Genomic DNA, 19,168 nt, shown 5'->3' with positions numbered 1-19,168 from the left:
GGGGACTATTCTTGGACCCTGGGAGGTGGTGGAAACCTTCCCTTCATACACCGTTTGGTGTGTTGCCTTTACTATAGCCCTGACCAAGATGCCCTAGAAATGTTTTCCCTGAAAGCAAGAGTAGGGAAGGTGGGCAGGTTCATTTGGTGAAAAACAAATCCCTGAGGAAGTGAGTGTTCTGGCAGGATGCTTTTGGAAGTATCCTTAAATCTTCATATTTGACAGACAGAAAAAGGGAGGCTCACGCACATTCTCCAAGGACATTTGGAAGACTTCAGATTCTTTGATTTATACTTGTGTGTGAACGCAACGAGAATTACTGGCATCAGAATTAGAACCCAGTTTTCTGTCTTCCATGGAGATGGGAGGAGAAAATGAAAGATCCTGCAGGCCCCAAATCAGGGTGCTGGCAGCCAAGCCACTGTTCCCTAAAGCTCCCTTCTGCCTTGCATGTTGTGATCCCCAGTTGACAAGGAAGCAAACTGAGTAGCTAAAAGCAGAGCCTTCTGAGGTGCCGAGATGCAAATTAGCCTGAACCACATGCAAGTGTGGATTGGAGGCTGGCGTGCAAAGCAGGAGCTGCTCTCCCTTCAATCTGCATGGAAAACTCACTTTGGTGGATAGCATACCCTTGCTCTTTCCCAGGCAGGCACTGTGCAAGGCACAAGGGAGATGGTGCAAAACAAAGCATCGATCCCACCCTTGAGGACTTGGCAGGCTGAAGAGGGAGACAGACAGAGGAGGGCACCCTTGTGTGTAGCCAGTGTCAGTGGCGATACTGGGACAGCTAGGCTACTGGAGAATACACTTTCTGAGGCTAGAGGTCTCTATCTCGGGTGTCTTTAATGCCACCTAACACTGATGGCCGACACAATAATGACAGGTGAAAAATAACACAACTGAAACACGTCTCGTGTGCCCGGCACTGTGCTAAGCTCACCAGTGTGCATGCGTCAGTCACTTCAGTCTTGTCCAACTCTTTGTGACCCCACGGACTACAGCCCACCAGGCTCCTCCGTCCGTGAGATTTCCCAGGCAAGAATACTGGTGTCGGTGGTTATTTCCTTCTCCAGGGGATCTTCCCGACTCGGGGATCAAGCCCGCATCCCCCACATCTCCTGCATTGCAGGCAGATTCTTTACCACTGAGCCACTAGGGAAGCCCACGCTCATCAATGATCAGTGTATTTCATCTTCACAACAGCACTACAGGGTGCCAAGACCATCATCATTCTCCTCTTCACAGCAGAGGCAATTGAGATTGAATAACCTGCCTCGAGCTGTAGAGCACAGAAATGCAGGGATTGGAATCCAGCCCCTGGAGGTCAGGTTGTAAAGTGTGTGGTCTGTCATGTAAGATGCACTGCTGATATTTATTATTTAATATCCACCCAACCCTGACCTTGGGACTCTCTCCCGCTTAGTAACAGCGCCCATTATCGGGTGTTACTCCAGTCATCGGTCCGTGTATTATCTAGTGTAATCTTCACAATGAGAGTGATGAATTATTGTATCTATTTTACACTCCATGAAGCAGAAGCACAGAGAGCTTATGTAATTTGCCTGAGATCACACAGCTAGTGAGTAGCAGAGCTGGGGTTCTGGATCTCTCATCCAAATGGAATCATTCAATCTGTGGCATTTCGTGTCTGGCTTCTTTCTCTTTGTATAATGTTTTTGTGGTTCATATTCAAGCACTTAGCCATATTTAAATCCTTTCATTGCTAAGAGTATTCCATTATATGGCGATACCACTCTGTTTATCCATTCATCAGCTGATGGACGTTTGGATGGTTTTCATTTCTGGCTGATTATGAATGGTGAAGCAATGAATATTCATGCACAAGTCTTACACGTGACTTATTACTGATATTTTCTCTCACTTCAGTTAAAGGAAATGAGTTCTGGAACCGCAACGTGGCTTTGATCACTGATACCAACATGTCCCATTTGTGTGGCCAGGAAAACTGAGTGGCCTTTCGGAGGTTTATTGTTGTTGTTGTTCATTTGTGAAAGGAGAGTAATAGTAGCTGCCTGATCGTGCTCCAAAGCCCGAAATAGATAATGCACAGTGTTTGGTTCATAATTAAACTCATAATAAATGTATGCCAGGTAACCAACGGAAAGCAAAGACCAGTCCACAGTATTTGATGTCTCTATCCATGGACTTCCCTGGTGGCTCAGTTGCTAAAGAATCTGCCTGCAATACAGGAGACCTGGGTTCGACCCCTGGGTTGGGAAGATCCCCTGGAGAAGGGAAAGGCTACCCACTCCAGTATTCTGGCCTGGAGAATTCCATGGACTGTATAATCCATGGGGTCGCAAAGAGTCGGACACGACTGAGCGACTTTCACTTCACATCCACGGGCTTTAGAGTCATTGAGACGTGACTATGCAATAACTAGACATTGTGTAAAATAAAATCAAAGTATTGTACTATAGGCGTTGTCAGCATGAGGCTCAGAGTCATTGAAAATTTTGTTTCTCAGCCTAGTAAACAGAGACTTTTCTATAGTTTGGAAATGCTGGTGAGTTTCAGGATGGAGGCCAGACTTGGTGGAGGTTGAATGAGTTGAGACAGTTGAAAAACAGTGGAGGAGTGTGGTGTGAGAAGAGTGTTGCGAGTGAAGGGATCGGGGGTGAAGGGCAGGTCCGTCCAGGAGGGCAGCACGTGCTGAGCGGTGGCGTGCAGACATCGGTGCACTTCATGCGTTGGGGCTTCCAGACCCTGAGAAGTGATCTCAGCGTATGGGAATTCCTATTTCCACAGATCTCCAGCAACGTGTGGTATCATTCAGTTTTTTATTTTTTTTGACAATCTCATGGATGTTCAAGGACTTAGATTTAATTTACCTTTTCTTGGCTACAAATGAAATAGAACAGCTTTTCATTGCTTTATTTATTTTCTGGGAATGGTACTTTCATAACTTTTTTGCTCTTTTATATTTTATTGATTCTTGATTTCTAACAGTTTGTTGTATATTCTAGTGGCTAATCTTCATCCAGCTCATAGTTACATTGTAGCAGGTTTATACCGTCTTCTGTCACATGAGATGCTGATATTTGTCACATGAGATGCTGATGGATTCAAGTGGATCGCCCGTTTCTCATATGATTTGTCCTTGTGTTTGTTTACCAATTTCCCCCCGTGTTGCGAAGTCATACAAAATAGTCTCTTTTCTTCTAATGGTTTGAAAACTTTGTTTTTCTTCGTTTATATGGTTGATCCATCTGGAACTCATATTTGATTTGATTATGTGTTGTTGTTGTTCAGTCACTAAATCATATCCAGCTCTTTGCAACCCCATGAACTGTAGCACTCCAGGCTTCCCTGTCCTTCACTGTCTCCCGAAGTTTGCTCAAACTCATGTCCATTGATTCAGTGACGCCCTCCAACCATCTCATCCTCTCTCACCGCCCCCCCTTCCTGCCCTCAGTCTTTCCCAGCATCAGGATCTTTCCCAATGAGTTGGCTCTTTGCATCAGGTGGCCAAATTATTGATTATGTGAAGTGGAATCAAATTTAATTTTACATATGAAAAATCAACACTACTTATCCAATGGTCACCCTTCCCCTTCTCTCCAGCAAGGCTGTCTGTTTCACAGATTCAGGCCCCATGCCTGCTTCTGCATGTATGTCACCCTCCATGTGGCCACACAGCTCTGTGTATCCATCTTCCTGTCTTTATTTTACATGATAACCTAAGCATGCCTTTGTATTATTGTAAACCATGAGCAGACATTACATTTAAAGATTCCTATTTTTTTTTTTTCTAGTGGCCAAATTGTGATTTCTGGTATCATTTTTCCCTCGTAAGGCAACATATTGTTCCTAGTTTTTTGGTTTTTTCCTATTATGAAGGCTCCTATGGTGAATATTTTTGCATATAAAGCATTTACATATTTTTGGATTATGTTCTTTGGATGGGTTCCCAGAAATAGAATTACTGAGTCAAAGGGCATGAATGCTTTTTAATGCTTTTAATTCAGGGCATATATTTATTTTAAAAATTAAAGGGAATAAAGATTCTGGTAAGTTTCTAGGACTCTATTATGTCGTTGAAGCCAACTGGGTTGTGACAAGCCTGGGTCTGGGAATAGTTGCCTGTGGAAGTTCAAGCAATTGATTTCTTTGATAGATTTTTCTCTTTTCTTTTTTCTTGCTTAACACATTTTTTCCATATATTCATTTATTCAAGCTGTCATCTATTAAGTACCTACTAGGTACCAGCGTTAGTTGCTCAGTCATGTCCAACTCTTTGCAAACCCATGCACTGTAGCCCACCACGCTTCTCTGTCCATGGAATTCTACAGGCAAAAATAGTGGAGTGGGTTGCCATTTCCTTCTCCAGGGAATCTTTCCAACCCAGGGATTGAACCTGGGTCCCCTGCATTGCAGGCAGATTCTTTACCATCTGAGCCCCCAGGCAAAGCACCAGGTACCAGGGTCCACAGCAAAGTGGGCAGCAGGATCCCATTCTCCCAGTGAGCTTGTATTTTCCAGTAGCTAGGAAGACAACAAACAAATAGACAAAAGAAGTACTAAGGGCTTCCCCGAGAAAGAACATTAACAGAGTTGGGTTTGTGTTTTTTAAGTTAGCTCCTATGGATTGTTGCTGTTCTTCTTTAGTTGCTCAGTTGTGTCCAACTCTTTTGCGACCACATGGACTATAGCCCCCCAGGCTTCTCTATCCATGGGATTCTGCAGGCAAGAATACTGGAGTGCCTTGCCATTTTCTTCTCCAGGGGATCTTACCAACCCAGGGGTCCAACTCGTGTCTCCTGCATTGGCAGGCAGATTCTTAAGTGACACAGGACTTGAGATTTGAATGACGAGGAAGAGAAAGACACGTCAAGCAGAGGAAAGGTGTCCACTTGTGGATGGAAGCGCGATTACAGAGGGCTCTGTGGTGGCCAGGAGTGTGGTCCCGGGTCAAAAGGAAGGTTTCTGTGGCAAGAGCCCAGATCTGTGAGCCGTGTTCAGTGAGGTGACCTGAGCCTGGGGGAGAGACCAGGTACCAGTCGTGCAGGGCAGGGTGCACTTTGGTGATAAGCAGCCACGGAACTGCCCGAGAGGCTTTCAGCAGGAAGCGATGTAATCTAGTGGGTATCTTTCAAATATCAGGCAGGCTTCTTTGGAGAGCACAGGTCCGTAAATCCCCTACATACGAACCTTCAGATATTGGACTTTCAAAGATGTGAACATGTGTTTGCGTCTCCGACTATGTAAGTTGGTTCGTGTGTCCGGCACACATTGTCACGTGCCTGCTTCCCTGCGAGTGGGTGCACTTTTGTGCGCTTCACTGTGCGGTTCTGTATAGAGTACAGTAGTCAGCGTCTTTATCTCAAGCCCAGGACATCCTCAAGCAAGCATGACGCGGCAGTGAGGTAGCTGGTACTCCTGTACTTCTCAGGGTCTGTCCTATAGGACTAGCGATGTTTCCTTTATTGTTTATGTTTGCCTTTTGTGTGTTTTTTGTGTGAAAGTAGTGTAAACCTATTCCTGGACAGTATGTAACCCACTGTGTCAGTCGGGTGCCTTGGCTAACTTTGTTGCACTTACAAAGTGGACTTAGGAACGCGCTCTCGGAATGGAACTCCTATGTATGTAGGGGACTTACTGTACAGGGCAACAGGCTTCCGGCAGAAAGAAGGAGTAGAAAGCCAGCACTGCTGTGCAGGCTGGAGGTATTGGAGGTCCGGATGAGGAGCAGGGGTGGAGGAGGAGAATGATGAATGGGCCCTGTTCTAGGTTGGAAATAGATGCATGGGAACTGCTTATGGATTGGAGGTGTGGGCTTAGGAAAAGAGAACGATCGAGAATATGTCCTATTTTGTTTTGTTTGTTGTTGACTTGTTCAATCAACTTCAATCAGGGTATCCTGGATGAAAGAGAGAGGGAAAGAACATGTCCTGAAAGTCCAGGCTCAGAGTAGATCGCTATTGAGAATAGCGATCTGGAGTGGCGTTACTGAGCTGGAAAAAAGTGGCGAGACTAAGGTGGGGTGTGGAGAAAATGGGGGCAGGTCTGGCTTTGGTTGTCTTCTGTCTTTGGTTAACAGATGGGGAAGTTGGTGGCGTTAGAGGAGCCCCAAGGAGAAGCTGGGGCTCTAAGACCCCAGTAAACAGATGGGCAAACTGAGAACAGCATGGAGGCCTTCGACCATGCTCCAGAGAAACCTAATATCCTCCTTCTGAGTTTTGAGATTATGCTGGATTTCTTATGTTCATCTTTGTGAACAAAAGTCCTTTTCCCTGTTCCCAAGGAAGGAGAGGGGAAAACACCAGTTTTCTTTCCTCGCTTCGGTCCTGGCACAAGCTTCCAGTTTTCAGTGGGGACTCTAGGAGTGATCCCTGTCATTTGATTCCGATGCAATTGGGCAGGTCACAAAAACAAGCTTTTGCATGTCGCAGGCTTTTCCAGAAATGTTCTCTTGCTGTCTGCTGTGTTCACGTTGGGACAGAAAATCTGTGCCTGATTTTATGGCGTGCTTTTCTCAAGATACAGGGGTCGCTGCCTCATCAGATCGCCCTGCCACTCAGGACCTCTCACACCCAGAGGGTGTGATGTAACGTGAGCTCGCTGCCCAATCTGTCCCCAGCGAGACCCAGGCTTCCAGAGTAATTCTTCTGATGTCATTGGCAAAATGAGCTTGTTCATGGTCTCTAGTGTATATTTTTGATATGTCAGAGTGCATGTTTCCAGGTTGGAGTCTAATAGAGGAAATTCAATTATGATGAAAATATTAGTCCTTCATACCAGAATAACAGAGATTTGCAGATAGAAACACACATTTAAAGAATCACAGTGTTCAGGCATTAGATCCCAGGGTTGCCTCTTACTTAGTCTGTGGCCTTGGGTATATATCTTTTAAAATATTTGATTATTTTTATTTACTTGAGTGCACCAGGCCTTAGTTGAGGCAGGCAGGATTTTTAGTTGCAGCAGGCGAACTTTTAGTTTGGCCACGTGGAGTCTAGTTCCCTGACCAGGGATCGAACACAGGCCCCCAGCTTTGGGCGTTGGGAGTTCAGAGTCTTAGACACTGGATCATCAGAGAAGTCCAGTGGGTATATATCTTAACCTCCTGAGCCTTCAGTTTCCCCATTTAAATTGAGATAGTAAAAGTACCAACTTGATAGGGATACTGTGAGGACTAGAATGTAATTCCTTGTGAAACTCTTAAGCCCTTGCATTGTCACTCTTTGAAGACTTAACACACCCGACTTATTAATGACAGACACGTGAGCCAAAGAAGAGAATAGACGTGTCTAACCATCATGAAGATGCGATTGTGCTTCTCTAGGGTTTTGAGAACACGTTGGCTTTAAATTAAACAAGTATTTGTTTGTTAAAAGGAATAATTTAAATAATCAAGCAATCGAATACTTATCTGTTGCTTGCCTGCCAGATGTTAGCAAATGCAGATACAGGGAGTGATCCTGCCCTCATGAAGCTGATAGGAATTTCGGTGCGTGAGAGAGGGCGCTCGGGGCCGGTGCGCTGGGACGACCCTGAGGGATGCGATGGGGAGGGAGGTGGGAGGGGGGTTCAGGATGGGGAACACAAGTACACCCATGGCTGATTCATGTCAGTGTGTGGCAAAAACCACTGCAATATTGTAAAGTGATTAGCCTCCAATTAAAATAAATTAATTTTTAAAAGACTATTAAAAACAATTAATGAAAAATGAAGTGAAAGTGTTCATCGCTCAGACATGTCCGACTCTTTGTGACCCCATGGACTGTAGCCTACCAAGGTCATCTGTCCATGAAATTATCCAGGCAAGAATACTGGAGTGGGTAGCCATTCCGGTCTCTAAGGGATCTTCCTGACCCAGGGACTGAACCCCGGTCTCTGGCATTGCAGGCAGATCTTTACCGTCTGAGCCACCAGGATTTCATAATAATTGCAAGAAGTTCAGAGCTTATTTTTGGTACCTCAACTGTATACATTTTACTCATTATTTTTAGATTATTGTAAATAGCCTTTCTCTTTGGACTCTTTACGATTAATTAATGCTTTTGTAGGTCAAGGATGGAGATTGAAATACATGGATTTTCCAGGTGTTTGGGGCAGGGGGAGGCACTGATGTAGCTACGGCTGTAGAATCATTTCTGCCAGATGCCAAGTTCTGTCTCTCTGCCTGTTTTAATACATATCTTTCCCAAGGCAGAAGCCCAGGGGAGTGAAATGCAGGAGGTACTTTCTAAAAAGGAAGCCTTGAATTGTGAGTGAAACCCTGACATGCGATTAACTCTCTCGGTAACATGCCGCTGTTTTAGAATTTCTCTGTTAAAATGATAACTAACGTTTACTGGTAAATAAAATACAATTTAACTGAGAATAAACAAATCCTAGTTGACCATGAGAGAAAAAGCAAATCAAAACTACAACCCCAGGGACATGAAATTTTTTAAAAATCCATAACATTAGATAAAAAGGAGGGATTTAAAATTCTGTGTGTCCATCACATGCTTCTGCAATTACCAGCTGGTGAGAGCAAGTGATCTTGCTACTTTTATCTCTGCTTCAATGTAGAATTCCATCGAGGTGGTGGAAAACCTTGCTTTGGGCTGTCTGTTCACAAGATGAAGCCTCAAACATTCAGTGCATTAATTGGATATTTAAACAACTAAGAAGACAGTAGAAATTTTGAAGAACAGTGTTCTGGGCAAAGGAATATCTGAGTAGCAGAGTGGTTATATGAGCCTCAATTCAAGAGTCAGAGTTTGAAATTTCTCTGCTACTTGTCAGCTTTGTGATCTTAAGCAGATATTTAGTTTCTCTGTGCCTCAGTTTTCTCATCTGTAAAATGGAATGAATATTCGGGCTTATCCGCTAGGCTCACTGTGAGGTTTCAAGGAATTTATGTTTTTCAGTTGGCTCAGAATGGTGGCCAGTATGCAATAACTGCTATGGAACTGTTTATTATTATTTAAATTTTTTAATTGGAGTACAGTTGCTTCACAATGATGTGCTATTTTCTGCTGTACAGTCAAGTGAATAAGTTGTGTGTATACATATGCCCCCTGATTTGGATTTCCTTCCCATTTAAGTCACCAGGGAGCACTGCATAGACTTCCCTGTGCTATACAGAAGGTTCTCATTGGTTATCTCTTTTATACGTAGTATCAATAGTGTATGAAGGTCAATCCCAATCTCCCAGCTCATCCCACCCACTGCTTTTCCCCCTTGGTGTCCACACGTTTGTTCTCTATGGCTGTGTCTCTGTTCCTGTCCTGCAAATAGATTCATCTGTATCATTTTTCTAGATTCCACGTACATGTGTTAACATGTTTGTTTGTTTTTTTCTTTCTGACTTACTTCACTCTATATGACCATCTTATTAAATGTAGATAATTTGACATAAACACGGTTTGATACAAGACTCCTAGGCTTGGAGAAATTGATGGAAGCAAGACCTTATTGACAGAGAAAATGAAAGACGTGCACCCCTCTTCAGTCCGAGGGGGGCCTCCTCTAGAAAGGGAAAGGCAGGGGATTTGGGATTGTCAAGGTCTTCTGTCTCAAAACATGCCTATGACGGGCAGAGACATTTAGAGAAAGCAAGTCTGGCCAAGTGTGTATCCGCTTCGGTCATGGAGTCACATTTGTTCTCTCCGGTGTTTTCTGAGAGAAGCCAGTTGACATGTGTCAGATGGGAGTGATCGCAGTGGTCAGAGACGAATGAATAGTGTGCTATCTGCGTGAGCCTGTGTACAAGACGGTAGGGTTGTGTGATGAGGTATCACCATTTTCTAGAGTCTCAAGGTACAGAAGAAAGTCTGTGCCCTCTTCATCCTCCTGTTTCCAGACCCCTTCATACCCGTTTCTCCACTTTGACCTGTTTATTTTCATAAAAAACAAAACGCAAAAAAAAAAAAAAACCTACAATTTTCAAGCAACAGCTTTATGTATAGTTCATTCTTCGGAGGGGGTGTATGTGTGCCACGTGACAAGTGGTTGCCATGGTAATTTCTCATTATTGTTGAATTGAAAAATAATTACTCTGGCAAAAATCCCACATAACCTGTCAGTACTGAAGTTAGAGTTGCCCAGGGGGCAACCCTGGCACCCGGATCCTGTTTTTGGCGGAGAGAGACACGGACGGGAGTGGACGCGGATCCGGGATGGGAGCAGAACGCGTTTGTGGATTTTTGAATCTAATTAAGACACTCTGCTGCTGTTTGACCCGAGTGCATCTCTCCTCCCGGTATATGGTCTGGCTGCCGGGGCTATGTGGGCTCACCTGTGAGATGAGCCAGAAGGACCAGGGCTTTCATCGCAGAAATGCATATGGGGGACTATTTAGAGTGGAGAAGCCCACTGGTATTTTTACCTAATTAAAATGTACAGGGATTGTCAGCACCGGGCTCCATGCCTGAGCTCAGGCTGAGTTAATTTCGTCTTTCTTTACCTGGAGGCTGTACTCTGCTATTGTGACTTTCCAGCTTAGGGAAAAGAATCCACTCTTTACTTATTCACTAACTAGTAAATAAGCACTGCTCAGATACCAAGCAGCAGCAAGGTGTGAAAGGACCTCTCTCTTTGGGAAAGGGCGGTGTGACCTCCATGAGAAGCCTGGTAGCAGGGCATATGGAATGAGGTGCTCACCATTCCCCACTTTTGTGCCCACAGGTTGGGGCCTTTGGTCCCCATTCATCCTGGCTCATTAGCTGTTTTGGAAGGCCCTAGCCACTGTGCTTCCTTTCTTGTGTTGTGGCAAGAAACCCTCCTTTTGACTAATGAAGCCCTGTGATACACTCTGCCTTTAAGAGAATGATAAGCTGAGTTTTATGAGTGGTGGTATTTGATCACTGCATCTTCTGTGGACATTTAGATGCCCATACTTCTCCTAGCAGAGCTGGACTCTGTTTTGTAATTATGTTGATACTGTTGTTAGATCCCACTGAAATACATCACTTAGAAATGCTCTTTGCTTCAGCTCTACCTGTGCAAGTTCAGACCGCAAGTCTTCAATCTGGAAGCACAGGGATCTGCTAATGGAAAAGCACACGCTCTATGCCTAGGTGTGGCCACTTTACCCAGGAGACGTTCTTATACATTAGCACAGCGGGACATGCAGAGATACCGCCTGCAGCATTGTTGTGATGGCAAAATATTAGAAACTGTCTAGAGGTCATTAGTAGCAAAATGCTTAAATAAAATATATTCTGTTCATTCAGTGTGCTACCATGTAGCTTATATAAGGAAAGAAGAGACTCTAATATATAAAATAGAGAGGTCTCCAAAACACAGTGTTGAAAAAAAGCAAGTTTACAAAAGGAAACATAATGTATGACATAATTTAAATACTAAAAACAGAAAACAGGATTGCATGTGAATGGAGTTATGCATGTATGTATATGTACGTATGTATGTATATACACATACATATATATGCACATATATACACAAAAGATGGGCTTCCCTTGTGGCTTAGCTGGTAAAGAACCCGCCTGCAATGCAGGAGACCTGGATTCGATCCCTTGGTTGGGAAGATTCCCTGGAGAAGGAAAAGGCTACCCACTCCAGTATTCTGGCCTGGAGAATTTCATGGACTGTATAATCCATAGGGTTGCAAAGAGTCAGACATCACTGAGCGACTTTCACTTTCACACAAAAGATGGACTATGAAGGGCTATCTGATTTTCAGGAGATGGCTGTTTATGGGGGCCTGGGGGAAGGGAGAGAAGAACAGAGCTGGCTATGGAGACCCGGGACATCGATTTTTATTTATAATTTTTTCATTCCTTTTAAAAAGGAAAAAAGGTATTATTTTAATAATGATTATTAAACTATTATTTAAATTATTAAACCACCTGGATAATGGGCCAATGGGTCTTCATCGTATTATCCTCTATTCTCTGTTTTTCAAAACTGATAAAAGAAAATGTCTCTTATTTGAGTTACAATCAATGAAGTGTATTCACTTAACGAACATTTCACTGAAAAGAGTAAGATAAATGCCCACAGGTGGTTCAGTGAACAGCAGTGTAAGTGAGAAGTCCTTCCTGCGTCTGTGTGAACTTGTCACACGCATGGCTGGTGCATCCACTGGTAATAAGGGAGGCGTCGGTGATGTGACACACAAAGGCCCTCTGTGTGCTGTCCTGGGCCCCTGGCCATGGAGTGTAGAGTTACGGTTCCTCCAGTCTTCGAGGAAGAATCTTACTCACTATGCGGGTATGGCCTCTCCATTTCTTCTACTCCTTAACTGTAGATGGGAGACCTACTGAGGATGGAGAGGCACTTAATACTAGGTCCTTTGGCTTCCCTCGTGGTTCAGACGGTAAAGCGTCTGCCTGCAGTGCAGGAGACCCGGGTTCGATCCCTGGGTTGGGAAGATCCCCTGGAGAAGGAAATGGCAACCCACTCCAGGACTCTTGCCTGGAAAATTCCGTGGACGGAGGAGCCTGGTAGGCTACAGTCCATGGGATTGCAAAGAGTCAGACATGACTGAGCAACTTCACTTTCACTTTTCCTTAAGCATCTACTACGGCAGTCACAAGGTTAGATAAACATATTGGGTTGCCCAAAAAGTACGTTCTGGTTTTTCTGTACCATCCTAAGGAAATAATCGCGTGAACTTTTTGGCCAAGCCAGTATATTTCAAGGCAGTGATTCAATTATAATTTGATCCACACTCTAACTGGGTAGAGGTCAGCTTTTCTAGCACAGCTGCTGCTGCTGCTGCTGCTGCTGCTGCTAAGTCACTTCAGTCGTGTCCGACTCTGTGTGACCCCATAGACGGAAGCCCACCAGGCTCCCCCGTCCCTGGGATTCTCCAGGCAAGAACACTGGAGTGGGTTGCCATTTCCTTCTCCAATGTGTGAAAGTGGAAAGTGGAAAGTGAAAACTGAAAGTGAAGTCGCTCAGTCGTGTCCGACCCTTAGTGACCCAACGGACTGCAGCCTACCAGGCTCCTCCATCCATGGGATTTTCTAGGCAATAGTACTGGAGTGGCTTGCCATTGCCTTCTCCGTCTAGCACAGCGGACAGGGGAAGGGGAATCCCAGGGCTGAGACTTGGTCTCTGCTGGACGTGCCCGTCCAAGGGGGCGGAAATGGTTACCAAGGGGCCCTTGGTTTGAAAAGCTACGTTGCTGGGTCCTTTGACTCCACACAGGCCAACTCCTCACGTGCCGGTCCCCAGCAGGATAATAGCGGCTTTTCTCTGGATTGCCTGATGGCTCGGGAATAAAGAATCTGCCTGCAGTGCAGGAGGTGCAGAAGTCGTGGGTGCAGTCCCTGGGTCGGGAAGATCTCCTGGAGAAGGGGATGGCTACCCACTCCAGCTGTTCTTGCCTGGATAATCCCATGGACAGAGAAGCCTGGCGGGCTCCGACTGAGTCTCAAAGAGTCGGACAGGCCTAAGGAACTGAACACACCTGGATAGGGTGTGTTTTACAATATATCCACCAAACATTGTATCTATTGTATCTGGCAGTACCTGGTGCGCATGGCCACCCCCACATACCCCAGAACAAAACCTCTGGCTCTTGGTTTGTTTTTAAAGGTATTTGTCATAACCTTTACCGCTGAATCTTGAGAGGTTGATCTTGACCCGCTGGTGAGTCTCAAGACCCTTCCTGGCAAATCTCCATGTTGGTTTGAATTGAAGGGTTTCCTTCATGGAGAGTTGGCAGCATCGGGTCTGCCCTCCCCTCTTAGGGGAAACCAGGCTTTGCGAACTCCTCTGTGGAATCCTTGCTGCTAAAAGGCCTTGGAAATTTTCCACATGCAGCCTCTTACTGGTCAGCTGACTGGACTTGGCCATGCAGCCTGCTCCAAATGGAACTTCCTGAATCGTTCATTTCTCTGCTGATGGAGGCACCACGTTTGCAATCAGGAGGCCGAAGTGCTAGCCTGTGCATAGAAAGGCAGAATCGTGACCAGTCGCTTTCTGTTACCTTTCCTTGGTCTCTCTCACATGTGGTCAAGCAGAGCCCTGTTGCCTTTTCTGCAAGGCTCACGCCATCTAGATGACTGACATATAGAAATCGAATATGGAAGCACCGACTTTTTACCATTGCCCATAGCTCGTGAGGTTGTTAGCTCAGCTCGGTGGCTGAGAACTGAGATTCCACCTGTCACATTGCTAGATCTTCTGCTAGAAATTTCACATTTGGTTCAGCATGGGTCTTTATAGCTGTATTTCAGCTGCTCCCTGCACTCCTGTCCTAGCTACTATGCAGATTTCTTCCATAAAGTTGCCTCATGATCCCAGGAACTGTACTAGCCAGTGAATGGCAGGAGGGGGTGTTTAAAGAGGAGATTTATTTTCAGAGAAAAACACATAACAGTGGGAGAAGGGGGTGAAATCTGGACGAACTGGGGGAGATCCGCTCGAGCACAATTTCTTGCAGCCAATGCCAGCCTCTTCTACTCTTGCTGTTGTCTTCCATCCAAGGTGAAAATCACTTTTTGAGCAGAACTGTTTGGTAAAAAAACATGGGCTGGTCAGTTCATCAGTTATACAAATCCACTGCTGTAGTGAGTGAGGCTCGGCGTGTATGTGAGCAAGGAGGTGTGGGGATCTTCTGTACTTTCCTCTGAATTTTGCTGTGAACCTAAAACCAGTCTAAAAAGATTAAATCCATTAAAAAAAAACTAGGCTAGAATTAGTAGACTTTCATCAGCTAGAAAGCGGTGAAGCTAAAGTTCCCGTGTTGTTGTGTTGTGTGTGTGGACTAAGGAAATCACAGCATGGGAACTTTAGCTTCACCACTTTCTAGCTGATGATCTTGACTGAGAAGTTTAAGTTTTTCAGAATTCAGATTCTCTACTTACAGATATCTTCGGGTCAAAGAAGACCATAATAAATAATAACTGCCATTTATTGAGCAACAATTATGCACCGGGCAGTTACTCCCTAGGCTCCACAGTCCACTGCAATGATTGTTCCCAGTTTTCAGATGAATAGTAGAGGCAGGGAAGTCGAGGTTCTGACTTAGGTCATCAGTGAGTAAGAGGCAGAGTTTATATGTTGAAGCCAGTGTGACATAGAGGTCACAGGTATAAATTCTCTCTAAAGACTGCTTGTTCTGCCCCTTGGGAGCAACTCGGGCAGTTGTGAATATCACATGGTTCAATTCATGGGAAAAAAAACTTAGAAAATATTGAGTTATAGGTGGTACTGCTAACCCAGTTACCCCCGCCCCAGGCCCCGCTATGTATGTTCTTTCCATAATCTGCTTCCTTCAGAAAAAAAGCCAAGCTAAGTCTGGATTGTACTTGACATTTACTAATTTTTTTCTTAAAAATACTACTTTTTAACCTTCCCTTTCCATCAGAATTTTTCCTCTCATAACCAAGGACCAATTTAGAGCTTAAAAATAGTGTCCCAAAATTTTTTTGTGCCAGTTTAAAATTATTGACCAACTGACAAAGTAGGATCGACCTCACAGAAACGTGTACGTGAATTTCTTGAGTTGGCTTGTCTTTGATGGCACAAAAAAGAAGTCCTGTTTCCCATCTACTCATTCATTCTGTCAGCCCACATGTGTATATGTTTTATTATGTACTTATGATGTGTCTGGTCCTGTGAAACTATGAATTTTTTTTTAATTTTTGGAATGTTCTCGCAAGATCTGTGACCGAAGCTAGTTGATTTTGTGTGTGTGTGTGTGTATAGTCATTTGATGGAGCCTTCTCCTACCAAACCTGTCCTGACATTTCCCGAGACACTGAGTCATCTCATGTTCCATTACAGTTGGTTTGAATCAAATGTCATGTCCCCCTTCTGGGGTCTTCACTCCCCGCTTGACTTCTGCCAGCACTCCTTCGTCCGGGTCCCGCAGAAACTGTATGGCTGCTTATAGACAATCCTCCCGCCTCCTGACAGCCTGGATCCTTTCTTTTTTCCTGGTGACTTCAGATCAGCCCGTGTGCCCCCTGGGCTTTCACTTTCCACTGGTCCATTTAGCAAAAGGGCTAGAAGCCCAGAGTGAGAGGACAGGAGAATGGAGCTGGAGGAACTGATTTAGTCCCTGGGTCTTTGAACAATCAGCGAAACAGTGTTGGTTAATTTCTTTCTTTCGTTTAATTGAAGGATAATTGTTTTGCAATATTGTGTTGGGTTCTTCCATATAACATCATGAATCAGCCACAAGTACAAAGGGTATGTCCCCTCCTTCTTGAACCTCCCCCCAGCTCCCCTGCATTCCACCCCTCTAGGCTGTCACAGAGCACGGGGTTGAGTTCCCTGTGCCCATACAGCAGCTTCCTGTTGACTCTCTCTTTTACAGATGGTAACATCTATATCGGAGAAGGCAATGGCAAGCCACTCCAGTACTATTGCCTAGAAAATCCCATGGATGGAGGAGCCTGGTAGGCTGCAGTCCCTGGGGTCACTACGAGTCAAACACGACTGAGCAACTTCACTTTTCACTTTCACACATTGGAGAAGGAAATGGCAACCCACTCCAGTGTTCTTGCCTGGAGAATCCCAGGGACGGGGGAGCCTGGTGGGCTTCCGTCTATGGGGTCACACAGAGTCGGACACGACTGAAGCAACTTAGCAGCAGCAGCAACGTTTATATGGGCTTCCAGGTGGCGCTAGTGATAAAGAACCTGCCTGTCAATGGAAGAGACAAAAGAGACATGGGTTCTGTCCTAAGGTCGGGAAGGTCCCCTGGAGGAAGGCATGGCAACCCACTCCAGTGTTCTTGCCTGGACAGCCCCATGGACAGAGGAGCCTGGTGGGTTACAGTCCATAGGGTTGCAAAGAGTTAGACACGACTGAAGCAACTTAGCGTGCAGGAGTGTATATGTCTCAAGGCTACTCTCTCAATTCGTCCCGTTGTGTCCAAAGTCTGTTCTCTAGGTCTGTGTTTCTAGTCCTGCCCTGCAAGTAGGTTCATCAGTCCCATTTTTCCTTATGTTTTTGTCCATATATGAAATTTGTGTTTCTCTTTCTGACTGACTGCACTCTGTATAACAGGCTCTAGGTGCACCCACCTCACTAGCACTGACTCAGTATGTCCCTTTTCATGGCTGAGCAATATTCCACCACATGCGTATATGTGTCACAGCGCTTCATCCATTCACAAGTTTCCACTGTGTCACAGGCAGGTATTGTGGCCAAGAAAGCGGTTACAGACAGTCCAAGTCAAAGATTTGGAAACATTCTCAGTTTGGAAAGTTTTGATGTAGAACATCAGAACATGAAATGCTTCATCCCTTAGAAGTGATGTTAAAGACGGTAGATAAGAGGAAGGGGCACTGCACTGATCTTCACTGTGTTCCCAGCACTCTGCTGGGCACGTTACAGCCACTAACTTACTGAAATGCCATACTTGTTAATGTCACTGCTGTTGTATCTTCGGGTTGAGATATGCGTTACTGTTGTCATTATCATTATCCTTAATTTCCAAGTAAGCAAATAGGCTCACGGAGGTAAAATAAGCTGTTCAAGCTCACATAGCTGGGAAAAGGTGTCAGGATGTGCCTGCTCCAAGGGCTGTGCACAGGACAAATCCACCAATGATGTATTCATAACACCACCTGCCCTACTGCACGGTTCGAACCTCCTCCTGAGCATGAGTGCTGACAGTGGAGCAGTAGAGTGAAGGGCTTGAAAAGAAACCAGACTGAGACAAGATATGAACCTTTCCATCACCCTTCCTTCTTCCCCAACCCTAGTCCTTGCCTTCCCAGAGATGCAGAAAAACAAGTTGGGCAGGGGGTGGGGTGGGAGGAATTGGGAGACTGGGATTGACACGTCCTGTCGTTCAGCTGCTCGCCGTGTCCAGCTCCTCACGACCCCGTGGACTGCAGCCCACCAGGCTCCCCTATCCTCCACTGTCTGCACTGAGGCAGTGATGCCGTCCCACTGGCTCATCCTCTGCCGCCCCCGCCTCCTCCTGCCTTCAGTCTTTCCAAGCATCAGGATCTTTTCCAATGAGTTGGCTCTTCACATCAGGTGACAAAGGAACATATATACATGTGTGTGCGTGAGCACGCGTGTATTCACGCACATGTGTACACTCAGTCTTGTCCAACTATTTTCAACCCCTTGGACCATAGCCCACCAGGCTCCTCTGTCCATGGGATTTCCCAGGCAAGAATACCAAAGGGGGTTGCTCTTTCCTCCTCCAGGGGATCTTCCCGATCCAGTCATTGAACCCACATCTCCTGCATGTCCTGCTTTGACAGGCAGATTCTTTACCACTGAGCCACCTGGGAAGCCCCATGTTGCTGTTGGTGCTCAGGCACTAAACTGTGTCCGACTGTTTGTGAGCCCATGGACTACAACATGCCAGACTTCCCTGTCCTTCACTATCTCCTGAGTTTGCTCAGACTCATGTCCATTGAGTCGGTGATGCCATCCAACTCTCTCATCTTCTGTCATCCCCTTCTCCTCCTGCCTTCAATATTTCCCTGCATCAGTGTCTTTTCCAATGAGCCAGCCCTTTGCCTCAAGTAGCCAAAGTATTGGAGCTTCAGCTTCAGCATCAGTCCTTCCAATGTATATTCAGGGTTGATTTCCTTTAGGATGGACTGGTTTGATCTCCTTGCTGTCCAAGGGACTCTCAAGAGTCTTCTCCAGCAGCGCAATCTGAAAGCATCAACTATTCAGCACTCATCTATGTCTCTATATGCATGTGTATATGTACACATTATTGATACTAGGTGCAAAATAGATAGCTAATGAGAACCTACCGTACAGCGCAGGGAACTTTGCTCAGTTCCCTGTGGTGACTTCAATGGGAAGGAAATCCTAAGAAGAGAAGGGATATCTATATGTCCAGCTGATTCACTTTGCTGTACAGCAGAAACTCGCACAGCATTGTAAAGCAACCAAACCAATAAACATGGATTAACAAAAATTAAAATTAAACAATAATTTGGGAGTAAATCGAGCACTATACAGAGGATGAGGCACAGGTAGGACCCCCCCCCCCTTTAAACACAACACTATGCATAATCCCCCTGATTCCCCGTTAGGGAAGCCCTTCTCCTGCCCTTGAAGATTTGCAGTGATGTTAACGGTCTTCAACTGGTTCAAGTTCAAAGTATTTTCTGGATGAACCAGGGAGAGTCTCAAACCAAGACAAACAAGCAGAGTTCATGTGGATGGTTTGCATTCTGCTGAACGGCCCTATTTTTAATGACTGAGTTAATAACGAGCTAGTGATTGCCTGTCGTCCTAACCCATCCTC

At 45.2% G+C, this 19,168-nt stretch overlaps 1 protein-coding gene across 7 annotated transcripts in view; it reads left to right on the top strand.

Moving 5' to 3' along the window:
• The window catches only part of LDB2 (LIM domain binding 2), a 477,514-nt gene that overhangs the window by 153,220 nt on the left and 305,126 nt on the right, over positions 1 to 19,168 (top strand). The window lies entirely within an intron of this gene.

Source organism: Moschus berezovskii, chromosome 5 (assembly GCF_049115385.1).
Source record: "Moschus berezovskii isolate FMDL1 chromosome 5, NW_MosBer_1.0, whole genome shotgun sequence".
NCBI lineage: Eukaryota > Metazoa > Chordata > Mammalia > Artiodactyla > Moschidae > Moschus > Moschus berezovskii.
Note: the sequence above shows the minus strand (reverse complement) of the source record. Positions and strands in the feature narration are given on the sequence as shown.